Here is a 21,049-nt window from a genome sequence, read left to right on the forward strand (position 1 = left end):
TTTGATTTCAACCTGTGATTAGCTAACCTTTTCTCATGTTTTCATCATTTCATGGTGTCTTGTATTCCTTATATTTCAATATGTTTTTCATTTTATTTGCAGGTTTTCTAGTTGTTCAAACTACTCATGAATCACTACTGCTATGCTTTGGTTTGTTTAATGCTAATCATTTTGTTGGTTATGTATTTAATTTGCTATTTCAACTCTGTCCTTTCAAATGTTTAATTGTCATCAATTGAGCATAATTCATTCAGCGTTTCTGCAATGTTTACATTTCTTAAAACTTTCTCTTTCACTTTGCAGTAATAACTTAATTTCTACTACAATAGCATAAATATCCATCACTTTTCTCGTTACCTACTTTTGGAATACTTTCTTTCGTATTAGTGATGGATATTAACTTCTAAGAACCTTTCATTTTAAGACTCCGCTGCCAAGATATGTTATCTTAATAGGTACTCATCATGAACTACTTCCTACGAAATAATGTCCTTCTCCTTTCATAATTAAATAATTATCTTCCATGAAATGATATCCAAACTTGCATGCTTATTTTTAGTGAAGTAGTGTTATGGTTATAGTTTCAGGATTAGTATTATTTTCCCTGTCCAGAGCTGTTGCAAGATACATCTACCTCAAGGAAAATTGGGTCACCCTCTTTGTCTATAACTGTGGAGTGTTTACTTAAGTAATGGAATCTTTCTCCTATTACGCAAAGGCTGCTCATCTCTCATTGCAATGTACTGTTGTCCTTGATATTTGTTGCTTGTGCATCTCATGTGCTTGTAGAATTGTTAACTTCCACAGATTTCATCTCTAGTGTGTCGTATTTAAATTGCTATTGTTGTATTTATTTTACCAGTTATTGTATCAATAAATACCAATGTCCACTGAAGTAAGTTTCCGAGATCATTATTCTTACCAACCACCAGATCGCCAGTTGACTTTGTACATTAATCTTGTATTATGGTTACTGTTTTAGTAACCTGGGGAAGTTCTTCTGGAAGATTTTCCTACATTATTTGCTTTTAAGTTTCTCGCAATTGCAGTAGCATTATTAAGCCTGAATAGCACGCCCTATCGTGACGCGTAAAAAAAGTTTGAAACACGCGCCGAGATGTGCATTCAAACTTCGCGGCAGCCTTGGACCACTGGCATAGATGGCACTGATGTATCAAAACCTATTACGCGTTACCCTTATGGGTATGTCGCCCCCTTGCTAATGGGATGGAAACTTAACTATGAGCAGAGGAGTTTCGATTAATTTAGTTTCGTTCCCGGGAGTAAGGTTTCGTCTCGGTTCGAAACTAAACTCCTTGGTGATTTTAATTTCGTGCGGGAACGAAACTAAACCAAGGCCACGTATTTTCGTTTCGCTACAGGTCGAAACGAAACATTTTCGTTTCGTTTCACTTGCCATCCCTGGTTTTTAGGGCAAGAGATCACTGAACGCGAGCAATATTTCCGAGAATTTCCTTCGCGTTGGGAACACCGAACTCACTCGCATGACCGCGGCCCATAACGCGGTTTAGGTTCGAGAAAGACAGAGGGAGCGGAGAACTTTTGAACTACTCAAGGCCACGGAAAGCAACGCAACGTCTCCGATTCCGAATTATGGATTCCAAGGGATCGCCGCTGCAAACTTCCTTCACCTCGAACATTAGGACGTTGACCTACGTCACGCGATGCCGCCACGATCCCCAGCGGTCGTATTTACATGATACCCTGGACTCCGCATTCGTTAATTAAAGGCAGATTACGCAAAGCCGCAACCTCTGCAGTGCCATCGCGTGGCCTCCGTACTGCTGATTTTCATCGTCTTGGTTTCACGCCATTACAGTTCCGCGAACTGCAAGCAAAGACCATCCCCACGATCGCCATGCAGACCGTCACCATAGGTGCTTAAGATAGGGGCAATGATAAAGTACTAGGAAAAAGGAGTAAAATAGGGTGGCTTTCTATTATTTTTTTATTGCCTAAATCGAAATATTATTACTCCTGGAGTATGCATTTAACGCTTTTAGATTTTTTTAATGACGATATCTATTTCTCGCGATTAAATGAAAAGAAAAAATTTTCTATGCGCGCTAAAACGCAACTGCTAAGTATGAATGCTTGGAAAAGCCCGTGTTCTGGTTCCGGCTGCCGCAGAGTGAGGCCACCTTGGTGCGAGGCTATGAACGCCGCTACGATTCAGGCTGCTAGCAGGTAGCAGAGTAGGTAGTAGGTAGCTCTTGGGTTAAATAAGGATTATTAAAGGATACCATTTTAAAGAAAGAAAACTTTGCGTCCAAGGGCAATTTTAATAGGTGATTGTTAAGAGATGTTTACCTGAGCTCTGAGCCTCATGCATGCATTGGTAATCTCAGACGATGTAAAACTCCTGACCACTCGTATAGCATCTGGGTCCCTGTGACGTCACATGAAGTGGTATCGCATGGGCGCCAGTCAGGCCTTTTTCAAATGAGGATAAAATTGACCATTAACATTCGTCTAAACTGGGATTCCTGAAACCAAATAATTTGTATATAATGAATACACTAGTGGTGGGTAACGAATCGCAATCAATGCCTTTCATTTTCTTTGATGAAGGAACTACCCCATCCTTCGTATGACAGAGGAGAAACATTTTCCCAAGACATTTTATGCCTTTCCTATTTCAAGGGAGAATTTGAAGTACCCCAATCCGTTTTCAAGCATCAAACGCGTTAAAAATGAATTATTACCATGATACCATAAAAATTTCGACTCTATACAATGAATTATGCACTCATGCAATTGAGGAACAGAATTGAATTTCAAAATGGAATTTTATGTGGAATTATTATTATATAACTCTTTCCCCTCTCGTCAACCCTGCCCCCACAATATCCTAACTACTTCCTTCCCTCTTTCCCAAATTTATAAAATCATTAATTACAGATAACAATTTTGCGTAACTATAAATCGGTAACTGTAAACGACAAGTTTTTGTAATTATAGATGAGACTGCGTTACTATTCAATTTCTTCTGTGTTCAATGAGCCTGATGATGACGATCTTCTTCGAGATAAAAGTCGCAGAAGAGTAATGCATTCAACATTTGTGGAGTAGCTAGGTTATTACTTTTACTTTTTCATAAAGCTTTATAATTACGGGTAAAATTTCAATTACGAGGGCCATCAAGAAAGTAAGTTACGTTTTGGTGTGTAGACAACGAGTGGCTGCAGCTCGTGAATTTTTGGGCCGCTACAGAATGGAAGGGGATCCTTTTCTCAAGTCCATAGTCACTGGAGATGAAACCTGGGTGTCGCACTATACCCCAGAGAACAAAAGACAATCCATGCAGTGGAAACACACCACCTCCCCAAGTGTGAAAAAAATTCAAAGTTGTCAAGTCCACCAGGAAGATCATGGCCTCTGTTTTCTGGGACCAAAAAGGGATCCTCCTGATTGATTTCTTGCCTCAAAGAGAAACAATTAACGCCTCCCGGTATTGTGAGACTCTGAAGAAGCTTCGTCGGGCAATCCAAAACAAGAGAAGAGGAATGCTGACCTCTGGTGTGTGCCTTCTCCACGACAACGCAAGGCCTCACATCGCTCGATCCACTACGGAACTTTTGGATCAGTTCGGTTGGGATGTTCTGACCCATCCACCTTACAGTCCCGACTTGGCCCCTTCAGACTTTCATCTGTTCACCAAAGTGAAGGAGGGATTAGCTGGAGAACGTTTCACAAGTGACGAGGAAGTGAAAGAAGCAATCACCAACTGGACCAAGGTGGTGGCGGGAAGCTTCTATGAGGAGGGGATTTCAAAGCTGATTTCTCGGTATACGAAGTGTATTGAGGTATCTGAAGATTATGTGGAAAAATAATACATATTGTCAAAAACATTTCCTGCAAGTTTGAATTTTTTTCAATAAAAACTCGATTTAAAAAAGAAAAACGTAACTTACTTTCTGGATGGCCCTCGTAATTGCGTAGCAATGGAGACAGCGATACTATCTTTTGACAGATATTTTTCAGGTAGCGGTGATTGTTACAAATAATTTTTCATAAACATTGGGATGTAAATGAATTAAACGTTAACTGTTCCATGGTTGACCAGCATTGGAAAGATTTTATCGAACTCTCGACCAAATTCTAGTTAAATTTTGGTGCTACCTTGTGCCTTGCGGATAACGACTGACGTTCACACTTGATACTTCTTTTTTTCCAAAATATAAAAGAAACACAAACTTACGGTGAAAAAAATTTCTGTCCTCTATACTACTTTCATAAAGTCTGCTTAAAAATTTATAATACTGACTATTATTCCTTATATAATTACTAAATGAAGCAATTCATCCCAGAAGGCCTCCACAACATGGAGCAGGTCGCGAGACAAAAATAAAACTTGTCAGCAATGATTTACCTATATTCCTGAATTTAGTGCATTTTTGGTATTTTTCAATAATACTATGAAGAACGGTGTGAGCTAGATAGCCATTTTTGGATTAGGAAAGGCACAAATCAATGACTAATAAAAAATGTTATGGAATAAGTTGAAACACCATATAAATTAAAACAAGTACCTTGGACCACATCATTGTTCTAAGTCACTGACAATGAGTTTTATCGATACCTCCACTGCATAAACGTTCAACAATCGCCCACCGAATCAAATCCGTTCATCTAGTAGCCCTTATAGCACCAGATGAGCGGATTTGATTCGGTGGGAGATTGTTGAACGTTTATGCAGTGGAGGTATCGTAATCAAAATCAAATAAAAGTCGTAATTACTTCATGAATAGGTTATAATGATAACTTTTTTATTCCTTAAATGTTCAATGCAAAACTCTTCTGCGAGTTAGGCTTCGAAGAAGATCTTCACCGTCAGGCACATTGAATACCGAGGAAACTGAATAGTTACGCGGACTTGTATATAGTTACAACAACTCGTTGTTTATAGCAAGGGCATACCCAGGATCATAACTAGGGGGGCAAGCAATGGTCTGGGGAGGGGCAAGCCATGGTATGGGGGGAGGGGCAAACCAAGTTGTGACATTATTTTATGAGATTATTTCCTTGAAAAAATATTTTTATTTTAGTTACATACCTTAAACTAATACATATCATTTTTCTTGGGTTTAAATAAAATTCAACTTAAGGCTGGATGGCGATATTTGGTGGAACTTGGTGACAGGAAACATAATAAAGACACACTTTTGTATGTTCGCCAGAAGTTTTAATAACCGACCCAGGTTTCGACAGTACCTACACTATGTCCTTGATAATGATATAGTCATATACCTTGATAATGATATATAGTGTACTGTCGAAACCTGGGTGTTTTATCAAAACTTCTGTGAAGCATACAACAGTGTATCTTTATTATGTTTAAAGAAAATTTGTTTCAATTCAGTACAGATTTTGCTTAAAGACTTTTCCGTTTTTTGCTTCTGGGGAGGGGCAGCTGCCCCCCCTGCCCCTCATTGGGTACGCCCATGGTTTATAGTTACTGATTACACAAACTTGGGAAAGAAGGAAGGAAAGGGGTTGGTGGAAACGGCTATTGAAACTACCTATTGAAACGACTCTACTTGTCGTCGAAAGGGCCGTCGATTGATCGTCTGGAAATAGATCGCTGCGTGGGCGACGGTAAGACAAACAGGAAAATATGAGTCCCTTTCTATCTATATTTATCTTCACGTCCCCGACAAACAGCTCATTTTTATGGCCTCTAAATCAGGTGATTTTAGCAATCAACAATGTAGGACTATCACAAGCACCCATCCCCATGATAGGGGGAACCTACTCAGGCGAGATTCGAATACGGGAACTTCTGTTCGGCACTTGAGGAGATTACCGGCCCGCCACCGAGGCCTGATAAAGGCAATAGTAGTTGGCACCCTCTGCGGTAAACATGTGTACCATAAAATGTATCAACGGACGCGAAAATTCACACATCGATGACGCCGGGAGGAAAAATTAGGCTCACATCAAAATGAAATACAATATACATTTTAAAATATTTTTAACTTTGACGTCACCCGCCTTCTACTTATCCTAACTCTATTCGTGAAACCGCTTTTCGATCGGCCGCTGCGCCAAAAGATAATAATAATGCATCGCACACATGGCTCAGGCGTGGGCAACTCTTCCCAGAAACAGAAGGATTTATGATCGCAATACAAGACCAAGTGGTGAAAACAAAAATTATGAAAAATATATAAATAAAAACCCAAATTTATCGGATGACAGATGCAGAAAATGTGATAATGCCTCTGAAACGATACATCACATCACAAGTGGATGCACTAACTTGTCCCAAAAAGACTATCTGCACCGTCACAATAAAATATGCAACATCATCCACCAGATATTAGCCTTAAAGTATAAACTCATAGAAAATGGAGTTCCTTATTATTATAAGTACACACCAAAAACCATCCTTGAAAACGATCACTGCGAGATTTATTATGACCGTTCAATTATTACCGATAAAACAGTCCACAGCAATAGACCTGATCTAGAAGTGCAAGATAAACTCACAATGAAACGTACTTGATAGACATTGCCGTACCTAATTCGCATAACATCACGACAGCCTACACCAACAAAATGGAAAAGTATGAAGAGCTAAAAAATGAAATTAAGAGATTGTGGAAATCAGATAAAGCACAATAAATACCAATAATTATCTCTGCCACAGGAGTAGTGCCTCATTCAATCCATCAAGGTCTTAAAACTATTGGACTGCCGACAAACTTGTTAATTACAATACAAAAAGCAGCAATTTTAAATACTTGTCATATTGTCAGAAAATTTTTCGACACAGAGTAAAAAGACGAGAGTGCTTGGTGATACCCGTACCTCGCCTAAAACCAGCAAAAATGCTGTGAAAATATATTAAATAATAATAATAATAATAATGATAATAATATATTTTTTATTCCACTATATTGTACATGAAATTTTAACAGCTTAGTTTTTACAAGGTGGAATATAGGCACCCCTGTGGTAAGGACCAGTGTTGGGGTTACCACCTCTTAAATTAACAAACTGACGGCTGGCTGGTGCGACCAAAACAAAATAATATGCCATAACTTATGAGTCAAAATACGCTTTCCTTTAACGTGTGCTCCTTTGAGAATATTGTGAAGTATTGAAAAATAAAAACAAATGCATTAATTACCATTATACATAGAAATATTCCATACACTGTACAGATATCAGGCTAAGATCCCTTAATAGAAGGCTTATTTTCTTTTGGATAATAGAATTTCTTCCTCTAGAGATATCTCCTGCATTCCGTCATAAGGAGCCGAAAATTCAATGCGTATCCTACCTCGCACTTTTTTAAAAATTAATCCTAGATCTGAGTTGCTCCGAACACCATATTGTGTCACATTCATAGAAAAAATATTACTTATTTATTTTCATCAAAGGAAACCGTGGAATAATTAAAAATTTTATTCTGTTGCTCCGTCATCTTTTTCATCTTCAACCTACGTCATCAACCAACCTACGTCATCCACGAATAAGGAAAACTTAGAATAGCTTTCCCGAACGTTTAAGAATAACCAATTAATGTATTTTTTCGGTTGCGAACATTTTGAGGGCACAGATAGACATGTCTTTTTTACCAAATGAACTTAGTGATGGGCATCTTTACTGAAGGGTATTGGCTCTCGCTTTAAAGAAATTGGTAAAACAGCCTGTCTAACTACCGCTGGTACTGAATAAATTTCATGCACTCCAACTAATTCACTGTAAGCTTATCTTTTTCCACTGTTGTAACCTAACATGATTTTACTAAAGTAATTACTAACCGTTAGCAAGTTTTGTTTTAGCATGAATGCGCACATAATTTTTGTTGTTATAAGTGATATTTTTTGATAGCGTAGTGTGCAAGTGGGGATTGTCTTGAATGCTGCATGCTGGTGATTGGTCACCCCTTGCCAAACACCCTAAAGGTGGCTGGCAGAGTATTATGTGGATGTAGATGACGACTCGTCCGATGATTTGTGCTAAAGCCCAGTGGCGTAACTATGGTGAGGGATGAGGATAGATCCCCCCCAAAGCATCAGAGAAACAAAAATAATATTCAAAACTGTTGTCTAGTTTTGACTTATAGTAAATTTTAACTTAACCTTTTAATGAAACCCAAATTTTAGGTGCTAAAATTATGTAAAATGTATTTGCAGGTATGAGATTTTTCCAAAATTTTCCTAAAAAGGGGGTGGATAGAAGGTCGCCCTTCCCCATCCCCTCTCATTCCCCCCGAAGCATATTCCTAGTTACGCCACTGCTATAGCCAATAGATAAGTGTCTTATTATATCCTTTTACTCTTAACCCATTTCGGTCTATCGTAGTCATGTTGCTACACTCAAGCACGCTGGACATAGAAGCCTCTTGAAGAAAAACAACGCACGGTTTTGTCCTCATATTGTCCAAAATATGTTGTTCAAGGTTTTGTTCACATAATCCATCAGATTATTTTTGTATCTGGAAGAAATAATCGCACTCTTAAGGCCGTTTACACGGAATTGCGCAATCCGACGTACGTGCGAAGACGCAATCAAAACTGCGTCGTGTAAAGCGGTGAATTGCTAGAACACATGCGAGAATGCGTGGATGCGAGACGGCATAATAGCCCGTTCTAATTTCGTTCTTGCATTTGCGCAATTCCACGCCATTTTAGAAATAAATGCAGCTCTAACCTGCGCATTTCCGTGCCCCGAAGATTTGGGTGCGAAGCAGGGGCGGATCCAGGATTTTTTCTGGAGTATCACAAGGGTCTGACAAGTATTCTCATACTTGAGATTAAAAACAAAATGCAACAATTAAAGTAGAAAATATTCTCCTTATTTTGATGTTAAATTTATTAATATTAAATTGAATGATTGAGGCTCCGTAGTGCGGAAAATAAAACGAACGTAATGATAACCGTATTAAAACTCTTTTCTATTTTTTAAGCGCCTGGGGGAGGGGGGGGGGCTCGCGTCTAATTGCCTACTCCCCCTAAATCCGCCTATGATGCGAAGCGGAATTTCAATATGGATGCTTACTATGTATAAATAAGATGCATGTACGATTGGAGTCGAGGATTTTGATATCTTTACGCCACGATTTACTGTCAACGACAAAATTATGTGCCGCTGTACTTTACAAATTTATAACTGAACTTCGGTGCGTGCCATACTAATGAATCATACGTCGTTTTAAAGAAAATTTTATTCTCCATTCTGATTTATTTTTTGTTTTATGAAAAATTCAAAAATCAAGACACGCGAGTGCAATAAATGACTCCGCGCATCATAAAATTAGCCGATAGAAAAATTGCAAATAAATTAAGAAGTGTTTCTATCAGTTTTATTTTTTCTTTCGGGAGAAACGGTAGGACTAGATTATATTTAAATATTTTAGTTATTTTACAACAAAATATGTCTTTTAAAAATACGCGAAAGCCATTTTATTAATCTACATTAATGTTTGCAACTTATTGTGGAAGATGAGTGTTGTAGACGTAGTAGTAGTTTTCCCTAGGTTGAGTTACAAAGTTCATGAAGTTGACAGAACGGCTAATTTTATGGTGCGCGGAGACATTTATTGCACTCGCGTGCTTACATTTTTGAAATTTTCACAAAACAAAAAATAAATCAGAATTTAGAATAAAATTTCCTTTAAAACGACATATTATTCATTACTATGGCATGCACTGAAGTCAATATATAAATTTGCAAATTACAGCGGCACATCAATTTGAAGCCGATAGTAGCTATGTGGCCATGGGTCATTCTGAGGAGAGGGTTTTATAAAGGAATAGCCATAATATTTCACTGTGATTGCGACGACCGTAGGAGAAAAATACCCAAACATCGTAAACATGGCAAATAGAAAATTTTCTCATCCGAAATGGCTCTATTTGCTCTCTATCTAATCTATTGGCTCTCTTTGTAATAAAAAAATTAATTGGTGAACCAGCCCATTGTCTCACTACCGCTGATACTGAATAAATTCATCAAATCACTTTCCACGTGTTCGTGAATAAATGGGATTCGGCATTGAGGCACTTTGGCCAGCCCGGAAGGATATCTCCACGTGGGTGAGGTCAGAGAGGTTACGAGGATAGGGACATGTTCCTCCGCGAGGTGCTCCCCGTACATCGCCATAAAGCCAAGTTCCTTCCGAGATTCGGAGGAGAGTGGGAGGGGGCGAGGGGAAACATGGCCACCGCGCGCAGCGGCACGGAGCACGTGTTAGCACTCAACCAAATGGATTCTCTCCTTTGACCTGCATTTGGGCATCAAGAGGACAGGCGACAGCGGCTACTATAGAGAGCGGAGGAGGAAGAGAAAAGAAGAGTGGCAATTGATGAGCGGGCAACATGGCAAGTGTGGACGCCAAAACGGCTTATTAGGTTCTTCTCCTGCTTCTCGGCGAAAGAAAGGGCAAGAAGACAACATGCTGCGAGCCAAAAAAATGTTTAATTCAATTAAGAGGGAAATGTTCTTATAGCTGACATGTAAGGGATGATTCAGAAATATTACATAAATAGAATTACTTACACACATATGATAAACAGTATTCAAAACATTCTTTAGCGTTATAAAAATGCACGTATCTTAATTTAAATATCGTGAAGTTTTTTGCATTTTGTTGCTGAGTTACATTGTTACAGTTAATTTAGATTAGAAAACTTAAAGAATTTGGTCACAGCAGCAAAAAATATTCCATGATATTTGAATGAAGTTACTTTTGTTATGTTACTACTCAGAAATGTTTTACTACTCATTATCATGTAGTATATGTAATTTTATTTTTGTAATATCGCTCGCACTGACTGTCCGAATCATCTTCAATTTCATAATAATATATTATTGGCGAATTGAAGTATTTCATTCAAAGAATCATCTCAAGAAATTGTCTGCGACTTGAAAATTAATGAATTTGTGGAAAATTGCATGTAACATTTTATTTATTGATACGTTAGAATTCCACCGGATTAAGACAGAAATAACTCCAAACTTTTTCCGACTTTCGCCCACCAAGGCGCCACGACAAAAAAAAACATAACCTGAAACAGACTCATCGCACAGGCGGTCGCGGAAGGAGAGAAGAAAAAAAAAACTTGAGCCATGAGATTAAAAATAAAACAACTGAGGGCGTAGCCTGCGGAATGGAGAGAAGTCACGATGAAGCACGCAAGGTCGGGCTAACACAGTCAGACAAATACATACTCACGGGGTAAACAAACATACGCTCTAACGCACGCATACTCTGGCAGAATATATATACGTTCGTGCAATGGCATTCAAAAGCATTAAAACTTCTGGCACTTCCACCCTCATAAACTCCCATTCCTTGGGCCGTACGCAACAAAATCATGTGCTTCCCCACTGAGTTACTCATCTGAGCACGCCTCGTGGCCATGGCAAGGGTTGATGCTCCCGCGAAGAGATGACGAGTTGTGTTCACAAAATAACGGGAAACAAATTTTTGAATTTCGCGGGCTTGGGGAGTGCGATAGGCAACTGTTTTTAATATATATGTTAGTATAAATGCCCCTGAAGTTAGATAAAATTATTAATTGCATTCATTGCTTACTTCGCCCGTGGCAGCCGCTTAGGTTAGTCGTGCTTTTATGAGCTTAGCGATTTTCGTTCGTTAACAGCAGTGGCGTAACCCAGGGGGGGAGGGGGGGGATAGATCCCCCCCCCCTAAAGCCTCAGAGAAATTGAAAAAATATTTAAAACTATTGTCTAGTTTTGACATACAATAACTGCATCTGCTCAAAGTTAACTTTTAAATGCCAAAATGATGTAAGATGTATTTCCAGGCATGTAACTTTTTAAAAATTTTCCAGGACTCCCCTTTCTGTGGGGGGGGGGGTTTGCCACCCCAGGCCCACCCATCACCCCCCAAAGCATATCCCTAGTTACGCACTGGTTAAAAGTAAAGCCTGAATCAAACGATCATTTTTTTCGTCGCGAAAGTAATCACTATCGCGATCACTTTTCCCATCGCGAAAAGCGATCGCTCTAGTGATCATTTTTCTGAATCACACGGTACTCCCGCCGTCGCTTTTCGCATCATTTCCGATATCACAGCTCGTTGTCATAGGACCCGCATAGCGAAAATATACATTATTATTACAATATGTTTATCTATGTCATTCCCACGATTGTCAAACGTTGCGCTGCAATCGCTCCATACGGGCATGCGTTCCGATTGGCTGATATGGGGTTTTAGTGACGGTTTTAGCGACGGAAAAAGCGACCGGACTAGTGATGAAAAATAGCGATGGGAATCCTCATCGCGAACGCGAAAAACAATTGCCGGCGACGATCATTTTTCGAGCGATCACTCTGGTGATCGCGATAGTGATCAAGATACATAGAATGAGAATTGCATTGAAAATATAGGATGATAATTGCATATATAGGAAGAGAATTGCAAAGTAGTCGATCATGAACACGGCAAAGATGACTAGTGGCTCGCAATGTTAGAGCATTAAGGGAAGGCTAGTTAAGTGTGATATGGAGTGTAGCGATTTATGGTGTGGAAACATGGACACTTTGGAAGGATGATGAGAAAAGATTGGAATCGTTCGAAATGTGGGTGCGACGAAGAATGGAGAAGGTGAACTGGACGGAAAGAAGGAGGAATAATGAAGTGCTGGACATGGTGGGGGAAGAGATTCAGCTTCTAGATGAGATACGGAGGAGACGGAAGATATGGATGGAGCGAGTGCTGAGCGGGGAGGGGATGTTGAAAACAGTGTTAGAGGGTAGAATGCTAGATAAACGAGGGATAGGAAGGAAGAGAAAAGGATTTTTTAGATAGAATGAAAGGGAGAAGGCCGTATTGAGAATTGAAGAATGAAAGTCCATGAAGGAAAGGGAGGCTGCCGAAATACGTCTTCAATACTATATGGAAACCTACCTTTGCGGTGGAATACTTTTATATAATATCCAAACCCTCAGAAAAAAGTCTCAGTCTAAAGTCTTGCTGAGCGATGAGGGGAAACTTCTGGGGGATGTACGGAGGAGACAGAATGTTTTGACGGAGTTCCGAGCGAGGAGGGGATGTTAAAAAACTTGTTAGAGGGAAGAAAGATTGGCGTAGAAGGGGACGGAAGAGAAAAGGTTTGTAAATAGAATGGAAGGGAATAGGCCTTATTATAAAGGGAAGAGGGAGGCCCAAGATTGGAATAGAGAAGGCCAAAGTGATTCGCAAATGCCCCTTGAAAACCAACCTTAACCAGTAGAATACATTTATAATATAAAAGACACTTATTGCCCAAGTCATCGCCATGATACCTCCCTCTATACTCGATTATCATCAAGGTTCCTGAATACTTGTTGGGGAATAAATTGGTAAAACATATCTCTTAAACTTTCTCTGCAGCATTTTTATATTTTGTTTACCGATATATCCAGTGATGATATTTATAATTCATGAAAAATAAAGCCATCATATGCGACAATGTCTGAAGATAGGAAAATCAAAACAATACTCACAGGATAATTAAGTGAAAATTGGAAAAAAATAACATCGCCCAAATTGGTTCTTCGATTAACTAAGCAATCATCTACAGTGAGGAGGAAAGGTATTAAGACACCAAGGATTACGTATAGGTCACTATCACAGGGAGGATAATAAGAGCGCCTAGAATAGCGATTTTAATTATTCTGCCACAGCCCTCAGCGGGGGGTCAAATCCCCATTTCTCTACTCGGAGATGATTGCTTAGTCAGAAGAAAGACCGGTTCGGGGAAAATACAAAATGCAATTCGAGAATAATAATCAAGAGCAAAATATTATACCAATTAATAGTCCTTAAAATAAACAGGGTAGGAATATAAGCTGCTGTCTTCTCACGAGCAAATAAAAAGAAAAACTCGTGTCGGTCAAGACAGAAAGCAGAGTTAGAAATTTGGAAAATGAATCAATTATTTACCATACGTTAAAGCAACTATAGAGTAAAATTGGTATTGGTATTGGTATTGGTATCAAATTTTAGGCAATGACGAAATCAGGGAGAAATTATAAACGAGGAAAATGAATAAACTTTCAGATGACATGTTCCATGGCATAAGTACGATTTGGCTTTAGGGGATGCATCAGATTGGACAGAAATTATACCAACATAACGGGAAATATACACGAAATTTTACTTTGCAGTGAGTGCATTAACGAAAGAAACATGGTATAAATTGTTGTTATCACCACTTTTTTAAGGCTTCAGAAAGGTTATGGAGTTATGGCCGGAGATAATATTAAATAGCGTTCAACTTATCGTCACTGTTTCGTTCATTAATGCGAACATCATCACGACTTCCGTTTCAAAACATGGTAGCCATCCAGGTACTGACCTGAATACATCTTATGATGATGTTCGCATTCAAGCCCTCGAGATGTTTACTACAAAGAACGAAAGTTTGGCGATAAGATGAATGTTTTTTCTAATATTACCTAAGGCCAAGACTTAACTTAAGATCCTAATGAAGCATCCTCAACTATGCAGATAAACTATACATTTTAAGAAATCAGACATGCCAATTTAAATATAAAACATTCAATTACTTTATTGCAAAAAAGCAGCATTGGTGCGGTACGTATATATTTTTTTTTTCAAGGGTCCTGTGGGAGGGGCACTTTGTTCCAACCCCCTCAACCTTAGTTACGGCGCTGATTTGGTCGAAAACAACTCTGGGCGCAATAGCACCAGCGGCACGCACACGCTGTCGTTTATTTCGACCGCGGGCCGTCGCATCGCGACAAAAGGCAGGCAAGTGAGCACGCATTCGGCATTTGGGGAGGGATCGTTGGGGGTGGGCGGTTGGCCAGGCAACAGCAGGCGCATGCGCACAGACGAGTCTCGGCGGCGAGAGACACGCATTTTCGCGGAGAAGCTTCGAGGAGGAGGAGGAGGAACCAGGAATAAACACAGGAGCGAAAGGCACGGGAAAGACAAGAGAAAGGAGCACAGAGGAGGCAAGCAGATGACAGCAGAACAGAAAGAAGCGCCACGCCACGCAATGAAAGTGAAACTTGATTTGATTCCACGCTTCGTCGCCAAGTAAACTGTACTGGCCGTTTTACACGAGGCACGCAATTGCGCAGGTTAGAACTGCATTAATTTCTAAAACGGCGTGGAATTGCGCGAATGCATGAACGAAATTAGAACGGGCTATTTTACCATCTCACGCCCACGAATTCTCGCATGTGTTCCAGAAATTCACCGCTTTACACGACGGAATTTTGATTGCGCCTTCGTACACACGTCAGATGGTACAAGTAGTAAAAACGTGTAAAACGGCCGTACCAAAAGAATAATCCTAGGATTCTCCACTGAGTGTGTTTTGGGTAATTGGTCTCAACGTGTTGAAGGCTGAGTCTTTAGGGGTAGAATGTGGAGCCAAATTCTATCTCTGAAGATGATGGCAGATTAAACATTCGAAAAGTTGGGGGCAAATGCCTATAATCACACCCGGGGTGGGAAACACGAGAATTATTTCTTCAAACTATACGCCGGGAAAAACTTAAATTCCACAGACCGTACCACATTTATGCGCAGCACGTCGTGATATCACGATAGTGGCACCAGGCACTCGAACACTGATTTCGACAGGTTAGGATAGAACTCATCTCGAATCAAGCCACAGGCGTTCCTCACTCGATCACAAAGTAAACCGATCTGGGTTCCTGTAGACACCCTGAACATCGCTATCCTACCGAACGTAAGGAAATGTATTTTGTCATAATTCACTGAGTGATGCAATAATAATCACTGACGTGGTGCGAAAGCCGAGAACACTTCATTAATACGATCATATAAGTATGAAGCCATGCAATCACCGAGTTATTCAAACTAAAGATTGGTTTGGACGATTGAGGGTAACCACGGACTACGTCACTGTGGTGTGATCATGTAACAATCAGGAGAGTGTGCCCATTGTGTTTTTTTTGAGCCAACTCGAAGTAGCGCGAGGTTTTCCATTTGTTGTATTGGGCGTTTTCACCCACGATACGAACCCATGACCCTCAGCATTCAAGGATGCTCAGTGACATTACCCAGATTCGAGCCCTGTACCCAATTTTTTTTCACAAACCCAATGCTCAATTAACTCGGCCAACATGCTCCCCTAGTTTCGTTCTTTCCGCGTACAATAAGGGACATTAATACTTCCAATAGTTTAGCTCTAATATAGCTTGACTCGAACTTAAAGACTTGGTCAAATATTCTCTGCATCTGTAGTTGTTAATTTATTATATTTGAAAATACTAGCAATCCGCATGAATTTTTGTAATGGTACCACTCGTGTATAAATCACTAACTACGCCAAATTTTAGTTTTTCTATATTTATCAAGAAGTTTTACTTGCATGGTAGCATGTTCGTGTCCTCATTACTCTCCTAGTTTCTACCATGACCGCGAGTCGTTGTCCTTAGTCCTTGGCCTGTATCCGACGAACGAGCGCGTGTCTGATTTAGGCTAGGATGAGGCCAACATGCCTGGTGTTTAATCACCCCGTGCCACACACCCTGGTGGTGGCTTGCATGGCAACTCGTAGATGAAGATTTTTGACATAGCGCGTGGAATCAAGCAACGTTTTACTCTCATTGCGAAGCGTGAAAAAAAGGATTTTTGCACAGGAGGGGCAAAATTTCTCACGACAGGCACCACATTCACAAACAGCAAACCAGGAGATGAGCAAAAAAATCCGACGCGACATTACCGAAATGACTGCCACTTTCCCTTTACAATCTCCCGCGCACGTTGTGTTTGTGTTTATTTATATATATTCCTCCTCCTCCACTTAGGCACACCCACGGTTGTCCTTGGTTCGCATCCCGGAAGGAAGAGATACAGAGATAGGAGAGAGAAGTAGAGGGAGCCACTGATGAAATAACAAGTTCACCACTCCTTGGGTCCGCGCGCCAAAAACACGTTATATATATTTAAATATCACACGTGAAACACACGTCAGAAACGAAAACACCGCGAGAATGGAGAAATGGAAGAAGAGAGGGAGATAGAAAGAGGAATGCTTTGGCGGATGAAAAGGAGAGGGATCTTTTCAGGGGAAAGAGTTGGAAAGTAACGAATTTTGAAGGGAGCGCACACACCGTCTTGTGAGACTGTCTCGCGTGGACTGGGAAGGAAGGGGTTCGAAAAGGAAGGAACGTGAAAAATGGGAGTGAAAGGAGGAGGTATACGCAGTGGTATCGGGCGTGGAGGAGAGGGGGATTTTAGGGGGGGGGGAATGGAGGGGTCAGGGAAGGATAAGAGGGGAGGGGAGGGTGGGGGGAGAACTTTGAAGGAGGGGAGGGAATGGCGGACTGTTGGAACGGAAAGGAAAGGTTGGTGGGCATTTCGATTCATCCCGATGATTCGAGTCACGCGATTTGGCTCATGAATCGATGATCCGCTCTCACAAATCGTTCCCAGTGAGCCATAATAACCGCAAGAGCAAAATGAGTCAATTGTACTATTGTATTGAATATGTTATTTTTAAATGCATGGGTGTACCCAGCCAGGGGCAGGAGAGGGGCAGGAGAGGGGCAGCTGCCCCCCCTAGAAGCAAAAATCGCAAAAGTCTGTTAGAAAAATCAGTACTGAATTGAAACCAAAGTATTAAAAAAAATTCTTTAAACCCACAAAAAATGATATGTATTAATATAAGATATGTAACTAAAATAAAACTATTTTTTCAAGGAAATAATCTCATAAACTGAATAAATGTCACAACTTGGCTTGCCCCCCCCCCCCTCCCCTAGACAATGGCTTGCCCTCCCCCCTAGTTATGATCCTGGGTACGCCCTTGTTTAAATGGTAAAAGTCACAATTATTAAAGGCCAAGAATGCTTTCATTTTGCTTACAGGGGTTGCTTGTATTCTTGGCCTAGCGCGTTGGTAGTTAAAAATAATAGCGGTGACACGTGGAGAATTTCAAGGAGGCTATGAAATAATTGAAGAAGATTAAATAAAATTTATTTCAAGACACCTTTGGCAGAATTAATACAAGTGACACATTAAAAAATGTAACCCATTGAAATGGTAACCATTTTACATTTTTCTTCCTGAAATGCATTTTTACAATCTCAACTCAAAAATCTGCATAATTTTTTAAGTACCCACTGGTTATTCACCTTCGGCGAAAGTTACAGCAATATGAGGCACATTTTGATCGTCATTGTTCATATGGTTTGAATAAAAAGAGTTTTTTAACTTAATAACTCAACTCTTACGTATAGGCTAATTGAGATATTATATATTAGCAACAGCTTTTGCAACTAAAATTCCCTAATTGAGAATCTTAAGTTTTCTCTTTTTTCAACAACTTCACATCCATGGCAACGCAATAATTATTGTGACTTTTCCTAATTTAAATTAACATATCTAATTAATTTATTAATTAAACACTACATTAATACAAGCTAGATTTTAATGAATAATTTAAAACATCAATAACATGTGTATATTTATGATAGACCCATGTCCGTAACTTGCTCTTCCAATTAAACTTATGAAATGCCCAGTTCGCATTTCTCTATCATCTCCGGAACGAAGTAAATGTTTGGTGGCAATGTCCTTTCATGAAAGTAAGAATTAAAATATTTAAGAGACAAAAGTAGTTTTTAATGCATTTTATTTCAATTAAACTCAACATTAGAGTTGAGTTGATCAATTAAGATACAAAACTTAATAAATTTTAACTCAATGAACAATGGGTATCAAAATGAGCTTCGCGTTGCAATAAATTATGCCGATGGCGAATCACCAGATTTTAAGAAATTATGCGGATTTGAGAGTAGAGATTTTTGAAGAGGATTTCGAGAGAAAAATGTAAAATTGTTATTGTTGCAATTGCTATTATTTTTAATGTTTCACTTCCATTACTTACTCCAAAATTAGTCTGAAATATTATTCTTATATTCTTAAAGTACGGCATACCCACCTTCTCAATCTCTACACATCATTAATACATTCGTTAATATTTCTTTTAATAACACCGCATAAAATTAAACCCAGAATCCTTGTTAGTGTGGGGCAAGTGGGACATTACAATGAGCTACATTACTTCTTTACAATTACATTACTTCTTTTCCCTGCAATATCATTTCCTTTCATGCAACATGAGAACCATGTAATCGCCACGAACTGCATGATCGACATGAACATAATTTTTATATTACATTTACTTTCATTTTTTTCATTATGGTTCATTTAAAACGGACAATTCACTCAGTCAGTCACTGAGTCAATCCGTTAGTCGGTTTGGATAGAAGAAAGTAAAACCCTGAACTAATAGTATGCCACAAGCCTCTGAACTTCACACATTCAAGGCAGGAGAAGAGGTGTCAAGGTGCCCGAACTCGCCGTAACGACATAGCGGCGCTGGTCAAGAAAAGACATAACAGTCCAAGAACACTTCTATCAATTTTGTTGCCTCAAAATTTCTGATACATACATTCGTAACCAAAAAACAAAAAAATTGCTATAAAATGTAAATAATAACTAGTACTAAAAATACACACAGAGTAATATTTCACCTCTAAAAAATTTAAGACAAGTGCGTTCAGGCAATGCTAATTTTGCCATACGTCACTGGGTAGGGGGGGGCAATTTTCAATCCTCTCCGTTCTGCTGTCCAGTCACATGGTCGTACCCAGCGAGGGGCAGGAGGGGGCAGCTGCCCCCCCCCCCCTTATAAGCAAAAATCGCAAATGTTTTTACTGAAAATAATATATTTTCAAGCAAATGATTTAAAAAACTAAAAGGAGAACCATTTCAGTTTCCTTAAAATGTTGATTTCATTCGCCATTTCTATGCTTAAATCTTACTTATGACTTGAACAACCATGTCCAGTCACTTTCTTTCATCTTCCATGGTGATGAACTGTTCGATAAGAGCGATTCACTCGTGAACGTTACAGCTCAAACGGAAAGTGAAGCGAGAATAAATAAGGCGGAGTGTTGGAGGGGTGACAAGGATGGTAAGGGGTAAGGAAGAGCGCGAACGGATAGGAGGAGGAGAATCACACAAACAAACAAACCCTTGTCCGCGCAACGCCGCCGTTGGCGTTAATACGTAACTACAGGGGTTGCCGTCAGATGTTCGTCGTGGGAGTGATGTCTTCAAGTCTTCCTACATAATACCCCGCAAGCCGCCTAAAAGGCGTGTGGTAGGGGGTGTTAGGACACCAGCCGTTTACACATAAAAATGAAGTACTCTAACGCGGTCCTCGCTGGGACTAGCGTTTATTCAAGTCCTACATGATTCGGGGGAAAAACGAATTCCCATATCTATCCGTTCGGCAAAAAATCTCTCTTAATTTATCGCTTCTATCGGACCTGGCAGTATAGTGTGGCTCTAATATTATGTTCTACGTGTCGCTCTTAACAGTGGCGCAGCGAGGTTTAGGGGATAACCCCCCCCCCCCCAGAGCTCAAAGAAATTTTTAAGTTTAATCCATTTTACATAATTGGATTGATATTACTAATAGATTAGTGTAAGGATGAATAAAACATCCCTCAGACAACCGTAAAACCCACCATTTTGAACCATTTATCTTAAAATTCCGCAATTTACTAATCTCGTACCTACCGCTTATCCTGGTGAGTATTCCATACCCCCACACACCACGGTATTAGTTGCACCTAAACCCCCCAGCCTTAATTCCTAGCTGCGCCCCTGGCTCTTAAAGATATCCATTCTTAATTGTTCAAGCAATCTAAGCCTAGCGCACAGCCTCCGAGTCTCTAGCGGCTCCCAGCCTAATTCGCTTAACATCTGGGTAACGCTGTGTGTACGCCCGTAGCGGTTTTTGACGAACCGCGCAGCCTTCCTTTGTATTTTATTCAGTTCGCGGATGAAGTATTTCTGCACCGGATCCCATACGCTGGCTGTATATTCAAGGTGCGGTCGGACGAGTACGAAATAGCACCTTTCTTTTACTTTCTCATCCGAAAATCTTCCCACAATACGCTTGACGAATCCAAATTTCTTCAGGGCTATGCCGCAAATATTCCTCATATGTGTTCCCCACGGGAGGTTCAAGGTTATTGTAACTCC

The 21,049-nt window shown here is 39.8% G+C and overlaps 1 protein-coding gene across 2 annotated transcripts in view; it reads right to left on the reverse strand.

Annotated features, from left to right (window-relative positions):
* Positions 1-21,049, reverse strand: part of LOC124163225 — a 794,093-nt gene that overhangs the window by 726,394 nt on the left and 46,650 nt on the right. The window contains exon 1 of one of the 2 annotated variants that reach the window (XM_046539976.1): positions 16,710-17,123. The exons of the other annotated variant lie outside the window; for it this stretch is intronic. The gene's annotated coding sequence lies outside the window, so the exon portion shown is untranslated. Of the gene's footprint in view, positions 1-16,709; positions 17,124-21,049 lie in introns of those variants that run through there. 2 annotated transcript variants of the gene reach the window in all.

The sequence above is a fragment of the Ischnura elegans genome, chromosome 8, assembly GCF_921293095.1.
Source record: "Ischnura elegans chromosome 8, ioIscEleg1.1, whole genome shotgun sequence".
Taxonomy (NCBI): Eukaryota; Metazoa; Arthropoda; class Insecta; order Odonata; family Coenagrionidae; genus Ischnura; species Ischnura elegans.